The following is a 26,607-nucleotide window of genomic DNA, read 5'->3' on the forward strand; positions in this document are numbered from 1 at the left end:
TACATGTCTGTTGCCAAGCATCTGAATTCTGATCATGTTAATGTGGGGATGCTGCAAAAATCATAAGGGTGAAAAATAGTCTTGTCCCTTTTTTAGTGCCATTGTAACTTTGAATGATCGCTAAACGAACTCTTATAAGTCGAGGCCTACCTATACAAATACTTCTGAACTTGTTTTCCCACCAGCACCTACTTACATTTTCCCCAGTTCCTTCTTCTTCCTTGAGTATCTCATCAACACTTTATGACACAGCCTAGCTTATTTCCCATCTTTCTGTCCTTAATCTTGTCTTTCTGCCAGGCACTACTCTTTCCTTTAGTAGCTCTAGCTTCTCCTTATCCCCAACATTCTTGGTCTTTTCTGCTGGTTTGCAGCTTCTTTTCCAGTAAAATCTGAAGTGTTTTAAGCATTGTGCATTTTAAGTTCTGTCTTTAAAAGAAGAAAGAAGGAAGCACTTTATATAGCAATTTAGAAAAATGATGGTATAGGATATGAATGAAGTAAACAAAAGCCTTTCTACATTCAAATACTTTTTATAAAATATTTTATTCTCTCTCCCTCCCTGCCTTTGAAAGGAATTTGAGTTCCATGTCTCTAAATCTATTTGTGATAGGTGTGCCTATATAATGCATACGTTTCTCAATTATCCAGTAATAAGTAACCAATTAAATCTGTTGAAATGTTTGATTTAGATCTGTTGCTTTGCATTCAAGAAAGCTACCAAAAATGATATGTTGATGATATATTTGCAAGTATTATCCCCAGACTGACTACCATATTTTTCAGAGTATAAGCTGCACTTTCCCCCCCCAAAAGAGGGTGAAAATCTGGGTGTGACATACACTGAATACAGCATTTTTGGCATCCCAAAACCCCTCCCTCTTAGCAAAAATGGATGTGCAAAGGGGTTGGGAGGCCTGCAAAGTGCTCCTGGGGGCAGGGGAGGGCTAAATAAGTGAAAACATGCTGTTTTTGGTTCAGTCCCCCCCCCCCCAGTCCCCAGGAGCACTCTACAAGCCTCCCAAAGCCTATGCATGCCCTTTTTCTTTGCAAAAAAATGTGCTTGTTTTTGCCCCTCGAGCCCCCAGACAGGAGCACTTTGCAGGTCTCTCAAACTCTCTGAATGCCCCATTCTTCATAAAAAAAACAAGGCATGCAGGGGGTTTGGGAGGCCTGCAGAGTGCAAAAACTTTTTTATAAATTTACCTATTCAAAATCTTGTTGTGTCTTATACTCCGGTGTGTCTTATAGTCCAAAGGTATAGTATCTGGCTGGAAATTCTGAAAGATGAGGTCTCAATACATCTGGAGGTCTGCCATGAAAAAGAACCAGAGAGCAAAGAAGCACTCTACTGATATTGTTAGGAGTTCATACAAATTTTACAGACCAAATATAAATTCAGAAAGCTACCTCGTATGAATCACTTTTGTTATTTGTATCTAGCAATAGGCTAGAACCAACAATATCTTGACACAGTGCCTAATGTATATCAGAAATACCAAGGACAGTCAATGTAGAATCTTATAGACAATTTTTGACAATCTGTTTTTGATGTTTAGTATAGTTGACCAAGGTTCCAAACAAAATTTCTGATCTTTCTCTTGACTGTTCTAGAAAAAGCTTGTATTTTTCTATTGCAATTTTTTTACTGGTGTGCGTATGGCTAGTGAAATGTTATATCTACAACCATCTGATATTTTATCCGCTTCCTCACCAGAAGAAGAAGAAGAGAAGAAGAAGAAAAAAATTAAATAGAAAAAGACAGACTACTGGTAGGTACATAATGTCTTTTGATTGGCCATTAAAAAGCATTCATCTGGATGCATCCTAAGGCTTTAGTGGATTGTTGTCGTTTTGTGATTTGTCATTCAGAGTTCCAGTCCTATTGACTCTTAGAAAGAAAGAAAGAAAAAGTATTTAAATTAAATTTAATTCAAAAATATATTCAGCTCATATAGCCAAAAAAGCAGGTTGTTTTTCATTTACTTAATTAAAACATATGTCCAAAGTACTTTTATTTTTAAAAAAATCTTTAGGTGATGAATAATATAAAATACAAAACATACCCAAAGCAGTAACATAGATCAATACAACAAATATCAAATCCAACATCAAACATCAGGAAAAGCTTGAGCAAAGAGTTGTATCTTCAAAGGATGTCAAGAACACAGTACAGAAGGTGCTTAACACAGAGCTGAGAGAAGAGAGTAACAGAGGATACTGACAATAACATATTGTCTTCTGATCATAGCATTCTGATTGACAGTTCTGCTTTAACATTTTGAATTTCAATGTTAGTTCCTCACTTTTTTTATTATGAACTGGTTAAAAGAATACCATGACCTTTTCTACATGTTTTTTTTGTTAAAGTTCTATTAAAATTCTGTCTTTTCTTTTACAATCCTTATATATTCTCTACATGAGTTTAATACTTAAATATTCTTCCTTCATCCCTACAGATATAATTGGGCTTATCCATTGGTTAGCTATTTAATATGGTGGGAAATCACAATGAAGAACAAAATGTAGGGGCCTAATAGAATGACACTGATGTGCTGATACAAATTAAAAGCAGTAAAGTATCAGCTGCTGTACATGACATTTCATTTCTGGTAAGCTGGTGAAAAGTAATACATTAGTTGAGGGTAGATACATTAATCTCACCAGCTAGCTCCGTGTCCTTTATCTCATTTTCATTAGAACCTTGTAAGAATTTTCTGTAAAGTGGTAAAAAGGGGGGAAATACATAAACATGAAATATTAAATCATTTGAAACAGTTTCATTACTTAAAATTTAGTTCATTAGGAGCAGCCTTTTTAATCAAATATTTCATGATCTTATTCTTCCTCGTTTGTGATATTTCTGACACTCTAAAGTATCTTTTAGAGCAATCATATATAGAACAATCAATGCTTAATATATTGTTTAGTATCTTCTGTCCTACCTTCAATATATTTGTTGTACTGTACAAGATTCTTCTATTCTTTTATCCACACACCCAACCTTGTGAGAATATATTGGAATAACAGACTTGGAAGGGACCTTGGACATCCAACCAGCTGCTCCGGTAGAAAACCCTATACCATTTCAGACAAATGGTTGTCAAATCTCTTCTTAAAAACCTCAAGTGTTGGAGCACCCAAAACTTTTGCTGTGAGGTCCTGTGATTGTTGATTGTTGGTTGGTGTGTTCTTATTTGTTTTAGAGAAATTGTTCCAGTATCTAATAAGGCAGCAGGAAACACTTTAAGCTCTATTTCTATTGACTGAAGCTATTTGAGGCCAGCTAACATGATACTTGTTCAAATACTGAAAAACATTTGAGATATAAAATCCTTCTGTTGCTATGTTTTCTTCATTTGCAGGCAGTGCATGTAGACAAAGCAGGTAATACCTTAATTGATTACGTGCCATCAAGTCACTGTTGATTTTTAGTAACCATATAGATGGATTTTCTCCATGACAATCTCATCCTGTCCTGATATTTTAACACTTCCAATGCTTTGTTCATCATTACTATAACAAAACAAATGTCTATATTTGCCTCCCACCGCTCCACTGTAAGAATGCCCCACTTACCAGGGTGACATGTGAGGAATGGATGACATCCCCCTCAGCCCCTCCCTAAGTCTTCTCAAATGTAAATTCCTTGTGATTTTTGTTTCTGTACATCAAAAAATACTGATTTTGATCTTTGCTGGTTGAACCAAAGCCTTTTGGTTGACCTGCTGCCCTTAATTCCATCTTATTTATTTAGGAGTGTAAAGACTGCTCCAAGCTCTCATGTTTCTGGATAGTTTTTATAAAATACAACAGTAGAACATTAAAACACACACACACACACACACACACACACACACTTCTATCTATCTATCTATCTATCTATCTATCTATCTATCTATCTATCTATCTATCTATCTAACTAACTAACTAACTAACTAACTAACTAACTATCGCCAAAAAGGGAATGATCTCTCCCCACCCCCAAAACCCCCCACACAACCTGAAAATGAATTCAAAGAAACAGACCTAAGGATTCATAACCCACTTTAACTCAGAGACTGGGGTACAGTTGGATTTTAAGAGTTTTACAGGCATATGAAGCTTAGTACAACAATGATCTAGTGGTTGGATGTCATGTCAAAAAAGCAAAAACCTTATTACTTATAAGAATATGGAAATACCTTCATGTCTAGTGCAAATGCATTCATTCCCATTGGCTATTGTTCTGCCAGAGAGGTGTGTTCTCTCCTCTCCTCCTGTCCTCTCTAACAGTTTAAGAAAATAGAAATGTTTGCATACTTCATACAACTAGCACAGTGGAGATAAGATATTATTTGGTATATATTTTTCTTATGCTTTTCCTACTATAACTTCAATGGTATCTGAATGCAGAGTTGCTTGACATCTGATTTGTTAAGTATTTCTTAAGTTGGTTTCATTTTCAGCCACACAGAAAACAAATGGCTAAAGGAAAATACATACAAAACCAACATGCTTCCTCTGTTCTTTAGTTTAAAAGGATAATATGGTGACGCTGTTCAGAATATTCCTTTGTTTTTAAACAATTGATTCAAGCTAACCAGGTTCTTAATGCAGAAAAATGTGTATTCTTGCTTTAAGAAGAAGCCTGTGTCAAGTGTATATTTAGAAAGGTATTTTATGTCTCTCTTTGTAAGCTTAGCTGAGGTGAATCCAGCTATTTGGTTTTTGGTTATTCAGTGCTACTTTTGTACTACAAAAACATTCTTTTAAATTATGGCCAGCTTTACTAGGGGAAGTTTACCAGCAATCTTTCTGAGGGTGATAGGCCCCAATGAACATGTTGCTTAACTATCTTTATGATCTTAAGGTTAAAAAGAAAGAACTCATACCATTTTCATGCTTTTTCCTACAGTAGAAAGGAAAGTTGTCCCTGTGGAATATGGAATACATTATGTTCTGAAAGAACACCTGATACTTGGAATGTTCCGTCAGCATTTACTAGTCATGTCAACATATACATCTTTTATTCCTATTATGTATAACATGTGTCTCTGTGTCTTTGAGTCAGTCCTGAGCCCTGGAGACTCCCTGGACAAGATCCTGCAGTTTTCTTTGCAAGATTATAAAAAGAAGGCATTGTCTTCTTTTGAGAGCTGAGGCATGATGACTGGTCAAAGTCACCCAACTTCTTGTCTAATGCAAAATTGGAATTCAGAATTTCTCAATTTCTATCCCACTGATACTTCATTAAATTGACTCTTCAAGAGAATTTCCATCAGAGTAAAATTGTATGAGATTGTGTTGTATGACTACTATCTTCAATACCTGTTCTTAAATAAAGGTGAACTAACAAATAAAAACTTCACACTGTTTTCTTGAGAGTGAGATAAAAACCAAATAATATCTACATGTGTCTTCTTATGATACAATAACAGATACAACTGTAATTATTTGCTACATTTATGAACAGATCTATAATAAGGTAATGACAGCTGTTTTGCATTTTCCAAGAAGAAATTTCCTGATATAAGAGTCAGGAGTCAGGGACAGATGTTGTAGGGAATGGATAAGGGGATGATTAAAAACAGCTGGCTGGTGCTTTGGTAAATACAGCTGAAGGAGATATAAGTCGTGAATTGTATCAAGCCAAAGACTACTGAAATAGGAGTCACTAAATGACACCAGTTCTAATCTTTGCTATTCAGTCTCATGGTGCTGAGCCATTTTGATCCACAGCTCCAAACACATTAATCTCATCTCTACCGTAATACCCAAAGGCAATCAGTCAGAACAGTCAAATAAAAATAAAGAGTAAAAATAAATGCAAATAGTGAAATAGCAGTGGAACAGAAAATAGCAACAAGGATCAGTTAAGAAGAAAATAACAGAAAAAATCAATTATTTGTTCAGCAGTGTCCAAGCCCAATTCTCACTAGACTGATATGGACTTGATGCCTGAAATCACTAGAGATAGTGCCAGGTGAGTTTATATGAGCAACTGAGTTATGGAGTTACTCTGAGATGCCTAATTCTGTATCCTACATCTAAGGCCACTAAGTATCATCCTGCCCCTTACATTTTGGAGGGTTTTATCTGCATGTTTTTATATAATGTATTAAAATCCCAAGCTGTTCGTTGACATTCTGAGATTGCCTGAAACAGTTTAATGTCTGTGAGTTCAACAATTCCTTGCTCAATGGTGCAAGAAAGTCCTATTGTTTTAAAAGAGTCACAATTGGTAATTGATAGGCACTTGTAATCCATCTTTTAGATATTTAGATATTTATTTATTTCATCACGTATGAATTAGATAACAGATACAAGTATAGACATGATTATGAATACATGAAATGAATATGAATACAAGGGAATATTAGGACAGGGACGGTAGGCACGCTGGTGCGCTTATGCACTCCCCTTTTCTTCCACCTCACCCTGATTTAAATCATATCCCAGTCTATCCACTGTATGCATTGATAAAGAAAGACACATTTCCCAAAAGTTAATCCCTTTTAATAAAAGGTGAAAGTCAGAACAAGTGCTATCAACTTTCTGACTTTCGTTACCATGTCCATAAAACTGCTTTCCAAACTTCCTCTTCTTCTTCTTGTGCCATATCCATTATTGGATGTTGGCGATCATGTTGGCAATCCTATTTTTGTCAACAGCCGCCTGAAAAAGTTTGGCCAAGTTTTGGCCAAATCAGTCCCTTAGGTTTTGAAGCCATGATGTTCTTCTTCTGCCTGGACCTCATTTGCCTTCAATCTTTCCCTGGAGGATTAAGTGAAGGATGCTGTATGTTTCTGGGTGTCGCATCACATATCTAAAATATTCTAATTTTCACTTTTTAATGGATTTGATGATTTCCCTTTGCTTTCCTAGGCACCTTATCATCTCCTCATTTGTAATTTTGTTAACCCAGTTTATACATAATAACCATCTGTAAATCCACATTTCAAATCGTTCTAGTTTCTTCAAGTGGTGTTCTGTCAGAGACCAACTCTCTACTCCGTAGACCAGGATAGAAAAAATGTAACATCTAACAAGCCTGATTTTCAGTCTTAGGATTATGTCCAAACTTGGCAATTTAAAATATGTGAACTTTAACTCCCAGAATTCCCCAGCCAGCATCCTTTGTTGTCAAGTTTTCCAAGTATGAACAATACAATCCTATAATGCAGAATGGCCACTAGCACCTTTGGGTGAACTTGGGAAAAAACTGGCATGAACTATGAATATTTTTCTTGGCTTAATCTCTCTGCTGCTCTCTTGGAATTCTTCTGTATTATACCTTTAGCACCCAATTTCCCTTTAAAATCTGTTGAATCATATGATATGACTCTCATGTATGCTGCATAATGCAGGCATTGAGTAGAACTGCACACATTTGTCTTCTTGTTTATGAATACTCAGTATCTCTTTTTCAAGTGAAGAAAAAGAGGGGAAGGAAATCTTTGTCATCCATGCATGATATTAAGGCATCATTTTTCCAGTTGCGATTGTCATTTTCTAACTGAAGCATATCAGCAGAACGCACAACCCAGATGTCTCTTGTCCCCAAAATGTCTACATTTGACAAAAATTTAAAAAGAAGAAAGGAAAATCGATGACAGTGAAGGTCATGTTGTCTGCTTTACCATCTTTTCCCCTATGATACACTGAAGATTAAACTTGGAATGCTAACAACTGCTTTCCTTCCTTAGCTAAATTATCTTGTCCTTGTCTCTTTGGTGTGACTTTGAAGAACTCTTAATTGCATGTCTAAGTTCAAGCATTCCTCTCTTGACTCAGTTGCCATACCTAATCAAAGAATTTCTAGTGTAGTCGCAGAAAAACCTTAAACTTGTAAACCTTCCAAAACAAAACAAAAAAGCATACTCAATAACGTTTAATTTCCAAGTTGAGGTAAAACAATGATAAAAATAGATTATTGTGCCAACTATCAGTGCCAATTCTTTTTCTGTTCCCCTTACTAACCCTAACCCTAATCCTAGTTTAGTCTTTCTAAAGCTTCTGGCAACTGTTTTGATTTACTTTCCTATGCTTGAGGCATAATTTCATTTTCAGAGCACCTCTTAATCTTCAGGTTGGTTCAGCTTTAGAATAGAATAGAACAGAACAGAATAGAATAACAGAGTTGGAAGGGACCTTGAAGGTATTCTAGTCCAGCCCCCTGCTTAGGCAGGAAACCATACACCATTTCAGACAAATGGATATCCAACATCTTCTTAAAAACTTCCAGTGTTGGAGCATTCACAACTTCTGGAGCCAAATTGTTCCATTGATTAATTGTTCTAACTGTCAGGAAATTTCTCCTTAGTTCTAAGTTGCTTCTCTCCTTTATTAGTTTCCACCCATTGCTTCTTGCCCTACCCTTGTACTTTATTTATAGGTATTTATAACCCATGAGAGAGTGCACCCCTTTATATGGCTGCTTGTAAAACAAAAATCCTTTCCAACATTTCATTAATAACAAAATACTAATACAGATTAACAGAGTTGGAAGGGACCTTGTAGGTCATCTAGTCCACCACCCCCCAACCAGGCAGGAGACCCTACATCTTTTCTCAAAGATGGCAGTCCAGGTTCTTCTTGAAAGCTTCCAGGGATGAAGATCCCACAACTTCCAAAGGCAACTTTTGTTTCATTGATTGATTGTTCTCACTGTCAGGAAATTTCTTCTTATTTCAAGGTTGAAGCTCTCCTTGTTCAGTTTCCCTCCATTATTCCTTGTCTGGCCTTCAGATGCCTTGGAAAATAGCTTTACGCTTTCCTCTCTGTAGCAGCCCCTCAAATATTGGAAGACTGCTATCATGTGTCCCCTGGTCCTTCTCTTCCCTAAACTAGCCATGCCCAGTTCCTGCAACCATTCATCGTATGTTTCAGCCTCCAGTCCCCTAATCATCCTGGTTGCTCTTCTCTGCAATCTTTCTAGAGTCTCAACATCTTTTTTATGTGTTACTGCTTCCAGTACAATTAACATTAATTATTTTTATTAGAAGCCACCTCAGATGCTGACATGGACCATGACACTTTACTGGAATCCATGATTTAAAAAACAAATTATCAACCATTCATTTAAAAATAAATGAAGCCCCTGGTGACAAATACTTTGGATTCATTTGCTTGAACTTTGACAAGCTTCATTCCAGCTATTGTCTCTGAAAGTAGGAAGAGCACCTATGGTGGCCAGAGTCTGATCATCCGTTGGTTCTTCAGAAGATTAGAGAGACTTCAATGGATGTCAAAAACTGACCGAGAGAAGCAGTTCGAGACTACTGGTTGCTTGAACAGCGTTGGTGAAACAGAGCTGAGTTTGAAGTGACTGAAACATAAAAATGTATCATTCATTTATCTCTTTCCAAACCAGCCTTCTGCCAACAAATTCCTAAAGTAACATTCTTCATCTTACCGTCCATGCAGCAAACACATCTTGGCTCACTAGAAATCTCACTCATTGTGCATTTCTTTCCTAATGACTTCCTATTTCATGCTGAAGCAGCCAGTTGTGAAGCCAATTTTCATAGCTTCAGTGCATCTTGTTGCCCTAAATTGCACTTGTAAAGCTGTGAAATATTTTTAATTGAATCAAGCTCATGAATTATAATATCTACAAAAGGGTGGGGATCAGGAGTTGTTTTCTTTTATAGAAAGATCAAATTATCTTTCTTATGTGCTAGCCTTTTGAGACCTATTTGACAATGTTGTGTGTTCTTTAGTAGGACTTTTGTAAAAAAAAAAAAATCCTTATAGAAGGTGTTCAATGTGTTGTTGCTCAGATGATTTTAAAAAAATGTAGACTTAAAAGCCTGCCATTGTGAGCCTAATTCCTTAGTGCTACAGGTTCAGTACGCTAAGCTCTCTGTATATGCTTAGATCAGGGGTGTGCTCCTAACCAGGGGTGGGGTGCTGCTGACATTAATACAGGTTTGGTGCATGTGTGATTTGCGCATGCACACATGCTTTCTTTGCTCACAGGCACACCTGCATAGTTGCCTTTAAATAGGTCTGCTCATGTGCAGAACATTAAAAATGCCAAAAAAAAAAAATCCAACATGCGCAGCAACCAGGGAACTGGTTTGGGGCTGTGGCGAGCCTGCTGTCCCTACCAGTTCAGCAACCCAGTCACAATTTCCACTCCCAGTTCACCCAAACCAGTGCGAACCAGTAGCAACCCACCTCTCCTACCAGTTTAACAACCAGTTTGCTTCATGTGCGCTTTGCAGTTTACAGAGAAATCACCTTCAGCAGGAGGAAAACAGCTGAGGCACGGCAGCTGAGGCGCCACTCTGCCGCGCCTATCAACTGGGCTTCAGAAAAGGGGATAAAGGTGAATATAGCACAGGGGTGGGCAGGCATGCCCAGCTGAAAGTCAGAGCAACCGGTTCACCTGAACCAATCTGAACAGGTAGAATCCCACCCCTGGCTTAGATACCTATCCCGTCTTCTCTATCTTGCTCTCTGTCTATGTTTCTTTCTCTGTATAATTATCTCTACCTCTATTTCACACTCACTCACACATACACACGGACATAAAAAAATAAAATAAATCTAAAATCCAAAAGGCATTATCAATTCAAAGTGGAAAAGCAGCATAGATTTCAAAATAAAGAAAGAACAATATTAGCAGTATTGGGAGATTTCCGACAATTGCAGAATACACCACTTTTCTTTGTTCTCCATGCTCTTCCTTTGGAGTATAAGCCAATATAAGCATGCTTTATGTTTATTGAATGCTGAATTTTGAGTAAGAACAAACAGAAGATCAATAAAATGTAGAACTATGCAAGAAGATATAATTTGAACCTGAACAGGGTATTACTTACAGTGCTATTTTGTTACTGATCATACCTTTTTCTTTATTGGATTTATAAACTACCCTATTCCAGATAATTCTGGGTGGCATTACAAAATTAAATAAAAATCAAAGCAACAATAAATATAACTCCAGCAATAAAATACCATCCAATGATTCCTCTAGTCTTCGTTGTCCTTTTATTGTTGAAATTCTACACCTCAATCCATAATAATGGAATTGTATTATAGATGCATTTTCCACTGTTGCCTTTTGAATAAGAGTAGCTGCCATAAATCAACTAGCTGGCTGTCACTAGCTGATCTTGGCTGATCTTGAAAAGCTAAGCAGAGTCAGACCAGATAAGTACTTGACTGAGAACAACCAGGAAATGCCAGGGCTATAGTCTAGACAGAGAAATTGAAATGCCCGGCTGCTTTTATATTCTGACTAAGAAAACTACATAGATGTAATCATGAAGTCCTCAGGATTTAAACTTGTCTCAAAAGAGTCTTTATCATCCATCATAATCTCTAAAGTCTATCGTAAAAGACCAAGTGAGCAAGCAGTTTCTGAAAAGAATCAATTGATTTTTAGTTAACTATTCATCTCAATGATTAGAAAAAGTTAACTATGTGACCTTTCAGTTTAGGAACTCTTTAAATAGAATTTTAATTTAATCCAGCCAAGATCAGATTCTCAATCTTTTTTGTTGTTGAAGTGTGTAACAATTTTGAACAAAGAAGCAGACATAAATGGAACAAATTGTAGTATTTTAGTATACACTACATCATAGTGTAAAACATGCCATGCTTATAATTATATATTTTAGAATAAATTCCCACATTGATCATGTGTGATTGGGATCTTGGAAAGACCTTGCCTGTCTCAATTTTCAGGGAATATAATATAAATTTAAATACTGTCATTTTTATATTTTTTTTTTTTTAGTGTTCAACAAAATTTCATGAGAAATATATTTTCTTCTGATCCTGATGAGGAATGATGCACCTGGTTTCATGCAGATACCAAACTGCCTATAAGGTTTTCTATGGATTATTCAAATAACATTTACAATAAAAGATTTTATTGTTGTACAGTCATCACTTCTGAAATCTATCTAGTTTGTATTTTTTTCCTTTATAATAAATAAAATTATATTATATTTAAACAAGGTAAAACATATTTTCAGGGAAAAGAAAACATTTTTGTTTGTCTTGTATATATCCATAAAACTGGCAAAGCCATGGATTGAGTTTCCTATCAAACTGCTTGATGTATACTAGGAATATGATTGTTCCTCATACATTTATGGCTGTTTAATACTCCTTGTCAAGATCATACACACAAAGAAGTGTTTGTGTAATTAATGTACAATTTGTCTTGGACTGCTCACAATTAAATGTCTATACTACATGACATGTTCTGGCAAAGGCTGTAAAAATCTTTTCCTCAAGTTTAAATATTAACATGCCTAATCTCATTAGAAATATGTATCCATGCACTCAATATTATAAGACCAACAGCTAACTCATCACCACTATAGGATTTTATATCAATGAGCCAAGGGTCATTTTTCAAAATAAATTAATGTGTGGGAATCTTAAAAGAATTTAAAAAGAATTTTTTTTAAAAAAATAATCTCTTGTGACCTGTGCCAGACATTGTGTGTTTTAATATTCTGAATATGAGGAGTAATTGACCTTTGCAGAAGGCTCAACAGATGCCTCTCTTAATCTCATGTGAATCAGTTCAGAAGCCATTCTGAACTGGAAGTTTTAGTTTCCATTAGTTTCATCAGCTGAAAGTTGTGTTTACATTCAAGGACAAATCAATTCAGTCTGAGAAACTATGAGAATGAGTTAACATATTACAAAAGGGTTTCATCTGTAGGCTGCATTGAAGAAGCATTAAAACTTTCTCTTCCTCAATAGAATCTGATAAAAATAAAATTTTCATGTATTTCATGAAAAGAATGAGACATATTGGGGAGCGGGTGGGAGTCAGGAAGGGGTGGGGAGTGTACATCTTTAAAACATTAGTCTGTCATCACCTTTAAGGCAAAGACAGGGGGATAACACAAGCTGCTAAACATGAACATTTTCTTTGGACTAGGGAACTTACTTATATATAGATGAATGGCTTTCAGCTTCAAAACATATAGAAAATGTAGAAGAATGGCTTTTAACTTGACAACCAGCAGGTGAGCTTATATAACCTAATTCATATAGGTGGCATATCTTGCAAACTCTTTTTTGTAATGTATGCCTGATGTTGATTTGTGTGCACCACACAAGTTGAGCTTCATTGCCAATTTGTATCTTTTAAGTGTTTCTCAAGAAATGAGGTGTAAACAAGTTATAGAACTGATGCATGAATTTAATGGCTTGCGTTTAAAAAATGTGATTACTTTAGAAACAATTGCCACTTTGATAAATAAGCTGAAATAGTTCACAGTTTTTCCTGCTCTTGACTGACATTCATCTTGAACAGCCTTGACAATATGAAGTTACTCTTAATGATTAACACTGCACTCTATTTGTGTGTCCATTCTGAAGTAAGATTTTGAAGTCAAGTGGGAACTACTTCCACAGAATGATGCAGAAAAGCAGGAATATAACTAACTTTACCATGTTTCAGATCTGTCAGTAGATGACTGCCTCATTTAAATCACACACGCACACACATACACACACACACACTTTTCCTCGAGGAAGCCCATTTTTCTGTTGGCATCTGTCTCTGGATTTTAAAAAAGTAAATTTTTGAAACTATTGAATATGTGATAAAATGTACTGCAGACGGTATTCAAAACAGATAGCAGTCATGGCTCTACATTAAAAACCAAATTTCATTGCTCATGGATACAACATCAACACACATATAAAAGGAGTATGATTTTCAGAATGCTGATGCAGCAGCCATCTTTAAAAAATATCATTCCTAAAGACACTGCTAGTTGCCTTGAAGGTTATCTAGAAAAGAATAAAACAAATATTTGAATTAAAAATAGTCTTACAAGGAATATTATTAGTTCCCCCTATATCTATATCACAATACATCACAACTGATTACTTTGATGAGGGAGAAATACTCATAAAGTTCCTTTCTCCTCTGTTGTTTATACAGCTTGTCCATTAGCCAACTACAGTAAAGGAAGTTAAGCAAAAGACATGAAATTTTTTTCCTCTCAAACAAAGGGAAGACCAGTGGTGCAATTCAGCCAGTTCTATCTGGTCCGGATGAACCGATAGCAGTGGTGGCGGGAAGCTCCGCCCACCCACTTGGATGTCATCATGTCCCATTTTTGATGCTCTGCGCATGTGTGCACTCACATTTATGACCCGGGAGTGAAGGTAAGTTGTTTAGGAAGAGTGAGGTCTCATCACACGTTTAAGGGTAATCTTTTAAAACATGGGTTTTGTTTATGAGTCAGCCCTGATCTAAAGTATTGAATTTTAAACAACATGGATAGTAAGCTTACAAATATGGCTGTTTAAATATACATTTGCAATATTTCCTCATTGCTACTGTTTTTATAAAACTGACAATTGGATCTCATGACACTCAGGGGGCTTCCATCAGTGGTGGTATTCAAAAAAATTATTACCAGTTCTGTGGGTGTGGTTTGGTGGGCATGGCGTGGCAGGGGAAGGATACTACAAAATCCCTATTCCCTCCCCACTCCTGGGAGAAGGATACTGAAAAATTTCCATTCCCATCTCACGTCACTAACCTGCTTTCCAGCTCTGTTCTCCTGTTCAGGGCAACAAAAGAAGACCCATCCAATCAGCTGGGACTGAGGAGGCAGCAAATAGATGGGGGTGGGGCCAGCCAGAGGTGGTATTTGCCAGTTCTCCAAACTACTCAAACTACCAGAACAGGTCAGAACTGGCTGAATACTACCTCTGCTTCACATCTGCAAGTAAGAGGGAGAGCTCTGTACATCTTAATGTGAAAATTCCTAGTGGTAGAAAACCTGCCCATTAGTACATTCCATAGTGTTCCAGTATTCCTCATGTGCTAAACTTTAGTTGGAATAAACAACATAGCTGAACCATGAAGATGCTAAGGTGGTATCACAAAGCAGGGACATTTATCTAGAAATGGCATGAATACTACATGTGGGAGATACTTATAGTCATTTAAATCAAATATATATCATATAACATCTGCAAATTTGCAAAATTAAGACTGAGAAAAAGGGAGGAATGAATTGACAATAAGGGAGGAAGTTATTTTTTAAAAAAGAAGAGGAACTTTATTGGCCAACTCCTAAAGCTATATATTTCAGAAATAAAAAAAAATATTTACAGTGTGTCTGAAGAAGGTGGATACATTTATGTATATATTTATAAATAACAAGAAGGTGGCATTTACCATATGTCTACTTTTCTTCTCTGTCTCCACTGCCCTGTTTCACTTCCATTATTCATCCCACTGTATGATAATGCAATAGCAGCAGAGTTGGTTGAAATATTATTCAGAGTTTAACAGTTTGTTCAGCATGGACTTGATTGGGCTGAACAGTATATCCACCTCCACTCAGACTTGTGGTTGATCAACAGTAAGATCAGACCTTAAGTAAGATCCTTCATGCATATCTCCCTGTCCTGCATGAAATTAGATGAAACTTTGGATTCTCAATATGGTTCACCCTAATCCACTGAAATGGCATCCAGAAGCAATTCTACTTTTGGATAGTTGCAAGTGAATTCAGAGGTTGCTTAACTATCTGGCTCTCTAAAGGCTCTTAGGATGTTTCTTGCCAACATTTCTTGCCCTTTGGCTTGGGTCAGAATGCTATACTCTGTGTGTATCTCTGTGTGTGGGGGGGTGTTTGTGTGTGTGTGTAAATGGATAATTGATCTATTATCCTCACGCCCCTCAGACAGCGTCCGCAACTTGGGAGTCCTCCTGGACCCACAGCTGACTTTTGAACACCATTTGTCAGCTGTGACCAGGGGAGCATTTGCCCAGGTTCGCCTGGTGCATCAGTTGCGTCCCTACCTGAACTGGGAGGCTCTCACAACAGTCACTCGTGCCCTTGTGACCTCTAGGCTGGAATACTGCAATGTGCTCTACATGGGGCTGCCCTTGAAGAGTATTCGGCGACTTCAGCTAGTCCAGAATGCGGCCGCGCGAGCGATTGTGGGTGCACCTCGTTTCACCCACGTAACACCTATCCTCCGCGAGCTGCACTGGCTACCTGTTGATCTCCGGGTACGCTTCAAGGTGCTAGTTGTCACCTACAAAGCCCTTCATGGTATTGGATCTGGGTACTTGAGAGACCGCCTACTGCCAATTACCTCCACTCGACCAATTAGAACCCACAGATTAGGCCTCCTCCGAGTTCCATCAGCCAGTCAATGTCGACTGGCAACCACGCGGAGGAGAGCCTTCTCTGTGGCAGCTCCGACCCTATGGAACGAACTCCCCATGGAGATTCGTACCCATCACCACCCTCCAGACCTTCCACATAGCCCTTAAAACCTGGCTGTCCCGACAGGCCTGGGACTAAAGACCTCACCGTACCCGAATAGTATGAATGTTGTGTTTTTTAATGAAGTATTGTCCTATATGTAACTTGGTTTGTCCCCCCCTCCCCTGAACTGTGAGCCGCCCTGAGTCCCCCCAGGGAAAAGGGCGGCATACAAATATTAATAAATACCAAATAAATAAATACCAAATACAAATGCATTCATCAGTGGTGGGTTCCGGATCCTGTTGCAACCGGTATGGTTGCAACGGGGCCCGGTGTCCTCCACATGAATGCACACAGCGCAAACACATATGTGCACAGAGCATGCATGCATCCAGAGATGCCTCCACAAGCCTCTGAGACGTTGCAGCTGCCCGGTGGAGCATTGCACAGGTGCTGTATGCACTATGCATGTGTGAGGAAGCATCAAAGGGTTTAAAGACAGGTAAGGAGCACGAGCGGGCAGGTGGGCCCTCCAGAGCACTATACCGGAATGTACTGGGGCTTACCGTCTGCAATCCACCACTGGTATGCATATATTTACATAGTAGCAACTACAACATCCTTCTCCGCCCACAAATGATTACTCACATTTCAGTGGACAAGGATAAACAGTTATGTGAATGCTGGAATAACTCTGAACCGATACATATTCAATTGGGGAAACTGCAGGTGAGAATCTTCTTAGGCATTTGCTTCTTCCTTTAAACCATGCTCTGGAAGCCTGCTGAATAATATCTGAAGAATGAAATGTATATGTTATTTTATTTCCAAGAATTATTTCATTGTAGAGAGTATAAAAACCAAACAAACTTGGCAATCTATGTTTTAATGTATTCCAGTTGTTTTAATTCCAATTTTAGATCTTTTAGCATCAATGTCTTTGATCAGTTATTCACCCTCTAATCATCTTATGACTAAGCTATTGTAATGTGTTCTATTGGGGTTACCTTGAAGACCATTTGGAAGCTATAGCTGGTGCATAGCGCAGTAGCGCAAACAGTTTTAGGCCCTCCAAGAATGCCCCCCCTGACACCACTGCACCAGTCTGATTCCATGTACAATTCAAAGTGTTGGTAAGATGGGTGGCCAATAAATTGGATGGATGGATGGATGGATGGATGGATGGATGGATGGATGGATGGATGGGTGGGTGGGTGGGTAGATGGGTAGGTAGGTAGGTAGGTAGGTAGATAGATGATAGATAGATAGATAGATAGATAGATAGATAGATAGATGATAGATAGATAGATAGATAGATAGATAGATAGATAGATAGATAGATAAATTATTCAAAAAGGTACACTTCTGCATGAGCCTGTAAAAAGGACCTACTGCTTTAAAGAACCAGACCATTAAAGCAGCTTATCCTTAATGCAACTTTTAAAGCAACTCATCTCTTTATGGGTCATGTGAAACCAAAAAGTAAAAATGTATGTTTTAATTAATGGACAAACAATGTTGTGCTTGTGCAAGATGCAAACCGCTTCTAATCATTACTAAAGTTGGCCCAGCCCATAACACTTATATAATTAGAAGTGGAAACAGAGAGAAACTTCTTTTCTCTCATCCTTTCCTGCCTGTAAAATAACAATACTTGAATGGAATCTTATGTGGTCGGTTGCCTGAGCTAATCACCCAGCAGCACTTGTACAGATGGTGAGCTTCACCTCAGAGCTAAGCATCAGGCTTCTCTATTGTCAGAAATAATTACCTGAATATGTTTCAGGTTGCTCTGTGAAACAGGCAACCAGTCAGGCTTCTTCCTCTAAATTAATGTTGTTGCCCATCCTTGAACTGTGAGAGCAGTGCGTTTCACAAGTCAAGGGAAAAGAAAAAGAATTTTTAACTAAGTAAAGAGTGGGCCACCAATTCATACTCCAATGAGCAAGCTTGAAGATTGATGATCATGCCATGAATATGCCCACAAACGCCTGCTAATGTTTGTCAATCAAAAACAAATCTGCCTCTGGAGCCAATCATAAAATACCGATTTATAAGATATGAGGTTCTCTCTGCCATCTATGCTAGCTTCTGCTCTCTCCTTTTTTTTTTTTTTAATCTTTTTTTTTTTCAATTTTTTTTATTTATTTATTTATTTTTCTTAACACATATTGTATTTCCCCCCTCCCCCCTCCCCCTAAATCCCCACCTCCCTTCCCTCCCCCCGACTTCCCAAAGACCATACGTGGTATAATTTTTGAACAATCACAGTCTGAAATATCTCTACATTGAACTCAGCTTCTTACTGTTACCCAAATTTAAAACAATTTAAAGTATTACTGATACTAAGCATAAGCTATCTGGAGTTTTTTAGTCCCATATTTACTTTTATGTAATCAATCCACTTTTTCCAGTCTCTTTTGTATCTCTCGTTTGAATGTTCTTTGAGATATGCTGAGATTTTGGCCATTTCGGCTAAGTTCATAACTTTCAAAGTCCATTCTTGAATTATAGGTAATCTTTCTTCTTCCAATACTGCGCCACCAAGAGTCTTGCTGCCGTTATTAAATACAGGATCAAATTAGTCTCTGCTACTGTAAAATCAATACATATACCCAGTAAAAACAACTGGGGGGTAAATTTTATCCTTCTTTTGAAGATGTTTTGCAGGATCCACCATATTTTTATCCAAAATGCCTTAACATTACGACATGTCCACCATATATGAAAATATGTAGCATCACAAGAACCACATCTCCAACATTTAGGTTGAACATTTGGATACATAGAGGCAAGCTTTTTAGGATCTAGGTGCCATCTATAAAACATCTTATAAAATTTTTCTCTCAAGTTTTGTGCTTGTGTAAATTTCACATTCTTACCCAGATTCTTTCCCATGTTTCAAGCATTATTGGTTCCTCGACATTCTGAGCCCATTTTATCATACAATCCTTAATCAGTTCCGTTTCAGAATCCATCTGTACTAATACATTATATATCCTCTTTATATGCATTGAGCTTTGATCTCTTATTTGTTTAAACAAATTATCCTCAACTTTTACAAAGCCAATTTTTGATCTGTTTTCCACCTAGCTTGTAGTTGACCATACTGAAACCACGTTTGAACTACCTTCTCTTCTTTAAGTACCTCTAAAGATTTTAGTTCCATCACCCCTCTTTCTGAGATAAGAAGTTGTCTATAGGTGGTTCTATCGAGTTTTTGTTCTACATTCATATTTTCAATTGCATGTCTAGGAATTGCCCACATGGGCACTTTATCATTTAGTTTATATTGATATTTTTTCCAAACCCGCAATAAAGCATTTCTTAAGATGTGATTTTTTAAATTTCTTATCCGTTTTTTTGTTAAATAACAGGTAAGCATGCCAACCATATAACAAATCATATCCCTCGATATTCAAAATTCTGCCTTTAGTTAGATGAATCCAATCACTAATTGCAGATAATGCCACTGCGTCATAGTATAATTTTAAGTTAGGTAATTTCAATCCTCCTCTTTCACGTGCATCTTGCATTATTTTCATCTTTACCCTCGGCTTCTTTCCTGCCCACACAAATTTGTTGATACCCTTCTGCCATTCTAGAAGATTCGCATCTCTTTAAGTATTGGTAACATTTGAAAAAGAAATAAAAATTTTGGTAAAATGTTCATTTTTACTGCCGCTATTCTACCCAGCAAGGACAAATGCAGTTTTTCCCACCTTTTCAACTCCAACTGTGTACTATGCCAAAGTGATTCATAATTATACTTGTATAATTTCCCATTTGAGATTAAAATATTAACTCAAGATATTTAACTTTTTTAACTACCTCACATCTTAGCGTCGCCCCCAGTTCTTCCTTCTGTTTGATAGTCATATTTATAGCTATTATTTTGGTTTTTCCTAGATTTATTTTAAATCCCGAGACTTGACCATATTGATTGATCGTATTCAATAATACCCTACTAGTTTCCTGCGGTTGCTCCAATATTATAACCAGATCATCTGCAAATGCACGAACTCTATATTCTTGCTGTCTAATTTTGATCCCTTTTAAACCACCCAGGCCCCGTATCTTATTCAACAGTATTTCCAAAGTTATAATAAACAATAATGGGGACAGAGGACAGCCCTGTCTTGTACCTTTTTCAATTTGAAAGGAGTCTGTCAGACTTCCATTGACAATGATCTGGGCTGTTTGCTGCTGATATATTGCACCAATTGACCGTAAAAAGCCATCTCCTATCTGCATTTTTTGCAATGTCTTCAGCAGGAATTGCCAATTAACTCGATCAAAGGCTTTCTCCGCATCCAAAAATATGAATGCGGCCGGGATTTGATTGTTCTTTCCCAGGTATTCTAAAGCGTTGATAATTAATCTAACGTTATCCTTCATCTGTCTGCCCTGTATAAAACCAGTTTGATCGGTATGTATCAGTTGCTGAGTTACCCCCATTAGCCTATTTGCTAATATTTTAGTAAAAATTTTATAATCTACATTGAGTAATGAAATAGGTCTGTAATTTTTTGGTTGGGTAAGGTCTTGATCTTCTTTGGGTATCAACGATATGAACGCAGTCTTCCACGAGGGAGGCACTTTCCCTCCCGATTGAATTTTATTGAATAGTTCTCTGAGGGGTTCTACCATTTCTAACTGTAGATATTTATAATAAACAGCTGTTAAACCATCTGTACCTGGTGCTTTCCTAACTTTAATTGTTTAATTGCCTGCAAAATTTCCCCAGAGGTTATAGGTTGGTTCAGCTTATGCCTATGTTCTTCTCTGACTAGGGGATTTCCTCTTTATCTAGGTATTGTCTATATCTCCGTCCTTAATTTTATCCCCTTTATACAACTCTGTAAAAAATTCCAGAAATACCTTTTGAATCTCTTCCTGTTGAAACACTTCTTTCCCTCTGTAACACAATTTGGATACATTTCGAGCTTTCCTTTTTTTCTAATCTGATAAGCCAACCACCTACCGGGTTTATTTGCATTGCAGAAAGTATTATGTTTAGCATATAATAAACTAGTAGCTACCTGGTCAGAGATCAGCATATCAAACTGAGATTTTAATATAGCAATTGTTTCCCTAATCTTTGTATCTCCTGGATTCAATGTTAATTCTGACTCTTTCCCTTTAATTTCCTCTTCCAATTCTTTCGTTTTGCCCTTGTTTGTATCTATGTATTTTATTATATTCATTAATACTCCTCTCATATACGCTTTGCTTGCATCCCATACATATTCCAAAGATGTACCCTTGTTCATATTGAAGACAAAATATTCCAATAGCAATTTTTTACAATCATTAACATACTTTTCATATCTAAATAAATTTTCATTCAACCTCCAGGACCTTCTTGCCTGGGCTACCCTTCCCAATTCCATCCAGACTGGATTATGGTCTGAAAGAACTCTCGCCATAATCTTTGTCTTCTTCACCCTACAAAGTAAATCATTTGTAATTAGTATAAAATCAATCCTTGAAAGAGATTGATGTCTATTGGAAAAAAAGGTAAAGTCATATTCTTCTGCATGCCTCTCGCGCCAAGCGTCTCGCAATTCAAAGTCGTCCAGCATGTCAAAAAAGGGTTTGGGTAACTTAGCTCGAATTTGGTGTTCGGGCGAGCTGTCTTCTTATCTCTTTTGGTGTCGATCACGCCATTCCAGTCACCCATTAATATACAAGACTCAAAATCCCACTGTACTAATTTAGCATGGAGATTTCTATAAAATCCATCTTGTTGTTGATTAGGAGCATAAATTCCAAAAGTACGTCTTTTTCCCTTCTAAGATTAAATCTAATGCTATATATCTTCCAAGGGATCTGCTTCAATTAGCTCAGCTTTAATGTCTTTCTTAAATATACTACTATGCCATTTTTTCTTTTCCATGGCTGAGGTCGCAAAATGTTGGCCCAGTTTGGGGTTAAACAAATATTTTTGATCGGTTGACTGATATGAGTTTCTTGCAAGCAAATTATGTCATTCTTAAACTGTTTAAGATAATGAAATATTTTCTTTCTTTTCTGTGGAGAGTTCAGTCCGTTAACATTCCATGTCAAAATCTTAGTTGTCATTTTTGGTTGCCTGAAGCTTTTTTAGAGCCTCCCGCAAGGCCTGTCTCACCTTTGGTTTGGCTCCTCCCACAGCTTCTGAGCTTGTTGCAGTAGCACCTTGGTCAGTGGCCAATGATTGTTGAGATTGTTGCATAGTAGCTTGTTTATCCGTTTGTCTGGTGGTCTTACGGTTGGATCTTTTTTCCTTGACTCCTTGCCCTTCCGGAAGAGGGAGATGATACATTTTATCTAATGGTTGTGTGGTTTGCTGTTTATCTGTTCGTCTCGTGGTTTTTCACCATATCCCGAAGGTTCAGGGTATCCCATCTTCAGAATCTTATGATAGAAATCACGAGCTTTCCATACAGAGCTGAGACGATATCTTTGTTTGTCCATTGTAACTATAATACCGAATGGGGCATCCCATCTGTACTGTATCTGACGCCTTCTGAGCTCTTCCACCAGAAAAGCATAATCTCTTCTGGCTCTTAGCATCTGAGGCGGTATTTCTTTCAAAACAATCAGGTCCTGTCCACCAATTTGAAGCTTAGTATTGTAGGACTCTTGTAGTATCATATTTCTAGATTCTCTTGTAACAAAGTATATTACCACGTCTCGGGGAAGTTGCCTTTGTTTTGCCGCCCATGAGTTAACCCGAAAATCCTGTCAATCTGCCAATCAGAATTGGATCCCGGTTTTCCCACCAGACGGTCAAAAGCTTCAGAAAACATTTGCTTTAGGTTCTCCTGCTTTTCTTCACGCAGCCCCCTCACTCTTAATGCAAGCTCCATCTGCTTATACTGTATCATAATAATTTGTTTTTTCAGCATTATCAATTTTTTGTTCCACCACTTCAGTTTTGGATATCAGGTTAGTTTTAGCTTCATTGAGAGTTTCTAAATTATCTTCCATTCCAGAAATATATTCTGTTATCACATTTACAATTCCCATCATATTATCATTCATTTTAGTGACCCTGGTATCGAATTTGTCATATAGAACTTCCATCTCATTCCTTATTTCATCTTTGAAATCTTTAATCATTTCTAGATTCTGTTCTCTGAATTCTTTAAAACATTTCTAAGTTCTGTTCTCTGGATTTTTTGAACATTTCCAGAAAAAATTCTTTTGTTAGTACATCTCCACTAGGGGGCATAGATGGTGGGGGCTGCAACTTTGTGCCAGGTATGGGAGACGTTTTCGGAGGTAATTTAACAGAGGTTGATTTGGATGCCATTATATTTTGGTTTTAATTATTTATTCTAAATACTAATCCACTGTGCTATGTGGAGAAAAAGAAATTCCTCCCCCCCCTTTTTTTCCTTCTTTTTTTTTTTTTTTTTTTTTTTTTACAAGGGGTTTTACGGAGGATTTCAAAAGAGAAAGTCCGTTTGGAATGTTTGGAATGTCTCTGAATCAACAAAGAGTCTTGAAAGCTTTAAGGGAGTAGCTCTAATTAAATTATAAGAGATTATTTCTTTAATTCTGTAGCAGGAAGCCGGAGATAACAAATGCAGAAGCTGTAAACGCCATTTTGAAGACAATTAAACAAAAGAGGTTTTTATAACATTGAAGCTGGTATTTCAGATAGAGAAAGGTTTTAAAGTTCACAAGTTGGTCTTTGCTCGTATTGATTTTTAATAGTCTCTTTTCTAAAGATTGTCCTGAGGGGGAGGGGATCCTGTCTTGTGCTGTGGATAACAGCTGCGAAGTTCAGGTCGGAGTTGAATGACTCAGCTATGGGTTGATCCTCCCCCTCCGTCCACAGCTCACAAAGAAACAAACTGTGAACTTCAAAGAAGATTCTTACCAGCTGAGATTCCTCACTGCTTTTTTCTTGTCTGAAAAAAGAGTTATCTTCTTGATATTGAGTAGATAACGGTCCTGAATTCTGGGGGCAGCTCTGTTAAGCTGCCGACCGGCGACAGGCCACTCCCCGGAAGTCTTCAGCTTCTGCTCTCTCCTGATGCCCTCTAACATCTAAGGTAATATTTCTCTTTTGAAGCCAGTTTGTTCATCTTCAAACAATACTGAGATATAGATATCTATTAGGTTTTCTGATAAATGATGAAAGCAGTTGTTTCTTTCTTCTGTAGCTTACAAACTCCCTTTTTAATACTTTTCTTTTATTATCTTAAAATATATACAATAACAGCAGGTGTAGCAAGGAAGCTAGCATTCACTGAATACACTATAATGATGCTAACCCTTAGGCTAGTGTTCCTCCACCTCAACCATTTTAAGATTTGTGGACTTCAATTCATAGAAGTCCTTAAGAAGTGTTGAAAGAAATGGGTTCAGCTCCAAGTGGGGAAGAAGACACTGGAGACATGGAGGATGCTTGGAAAGATGGTTTAATGGTGGACAGGATCACATGGCTTGAGCTCCTGAACACAAAAGGTGATCACATGCTTCAATGTTGGGTGGAGAAGAAGAGAAGGGCCAGGAATGGGCTTGCTGGGCTTTTTATAATCTGTTCAGCCCCACCTCCCTGTTTCTTGTTCCTGTGTAAGAAATGTATTCTGGGCTTCTGGGGGCGGAGCCTGTCACCGAAGGAGCTCAACGAAGCTCCTCTCAGAGTTCTGGTCTGTATATCTAATTAAGATCAATAGATATCACCCCTTTTTGGAAGAAAGGGGTAGGCAGAAGCTCAGGTGCTAGGATTTATTCGTAGTTCACAGCCCCTTTTCTTTTTTTTTGGGCTGCGAACGGAGAAAAGATCCAGCGTAACTGAGCTCTTATCTCCAGCCAGTTCTTCTCAGCTGCTTTTTTTTGCAGCCCTAGACAGGTGATCCCCCCCCTCAGGACAATGATAAGCTGCTTAAAGCTACTTAAGACCAACACGAGCGGGTTCTACTCCTGAGATGTTCCCTTTTTTATAACTATCTTAAACACCAGCCTCGTTTTCCTTTGAGGCTTCTTTGTTCAATCGTGCTACAAAATGGCGTTTTTACAGTGTTGGTGATTAATAGATGACGTAATTAACTGGCTCTATCCTCCCGGAGACTGCTCCTCATTAACAAGCAAAATCTACAAATAACTTATTGAGAACTGAGCAGGTGAAGATACTGTTTATCTGTTTATTCTCAGCTTTTATCTATAATGGCTCCCAGATCTAAGCAGGCAAAACGCTCCCCCTCGCATGTGCTTAAAGAACTTGTTATAAAATCGCTGCCCTTGCCTCCCACACCCCCTACTGGAGATTCTTTAACACAGGAGCTTCTTTTTCAAATACTCAATGACTTTAAACAAGAAATCAAAGAATTTGTGCTGGACTTATGCGACAAAATAGAGACCAAGATTGCCCAAATAAAGATGGATATCTTTGAAGCTATGTCTACTTTGACAGATTATACCGAAGAAATGGAGACTAAACTGGAAACTTTGGAGGAGGCTAATTTTAATTTGACTTCCAACATTCAAGCATTACAACAAGAGATTAGAGATACTCAAACACAACTTATAATGATAAATTACAACAGAAAGGCGTTTGCAATAAGAGTCAGAGGACTGCCCAAAAAGAAAGGAGAGAACTTGAAACAGACGTTTGTAGAAGCTTTCAGTCAAGCGGTGGGAAGTCCGGGATTCAATTTTGATTGGAATATTCGAAAAATCTATCGCCAGAATTCGTGTGTAGCAGAACAGAGACAGCTTCCAAGAGACATAATTATATATTTTTTCACAAGAGAATCCAGAGATGCGATCATCCAAAAGTTTTACAACAATAGGCTGCGAATCGATGGGCAGGATTTGTTTGTCTTTAAAGAAATACCACTCCAGATGCTGCAAGCAAGGAGAGATTATACTTTTTTAAGCAAAGAGCTTAGAAACCACCAAATACAGTATAAATGGGAAGCTCCAGTTGGAATCACAGTTACATTCGAGAATCAAAGATTTCGTCTCAATTCTGTTTCGGAAGCTCGGGACTTTTATTATAAAACTCTGAAGGCGGGACTTCCTGACTCACTCGGAAATGCGGAAAGACAAGGTGAAGGAAAGACAAGCAGCAATTCACTTGGTTACAAGACGGAGGGAGTTGTTCTCCCCCTACCGGAGAGGCAAGAAGAGCGGAAACTGAGGATTTAGCCATATCTTCAAAGCAGCGGGACACGTGGCTATAAGGCAGAGGGTTGCCTTCTCTTTCCGGAAGGGCAGAAGAGTAAAGAATAAAGATCCAGCGATGTCTTTAAAATACTTTTTAAACTCTTGGATTGATTAAAATTTTAGGATTCCTGTTTGGTATGAAATGGTAAAGCTGTATATCGATGAGGAACGGAAAGAAGCATCGCTTATTTTGGACAGATATTGTATGGAATCTTTATAAGACTTATTTGAATTT

The sequence above is a fragment of the Thamnophis elegans genome, chromosome 8 (genome assembly GCF_009769535.1).
Source record: "Thamnophis elegans isolate rThaEle1 chromosome 8, rThaEle1.pri, whole genome shotgun sequence".
Lineage (NCBI taxonomy): Eukaryota > Metazoa > Chordata > Lepidosauria > Squamata > Colubridae > Thamnophis > Thamnophis elegans.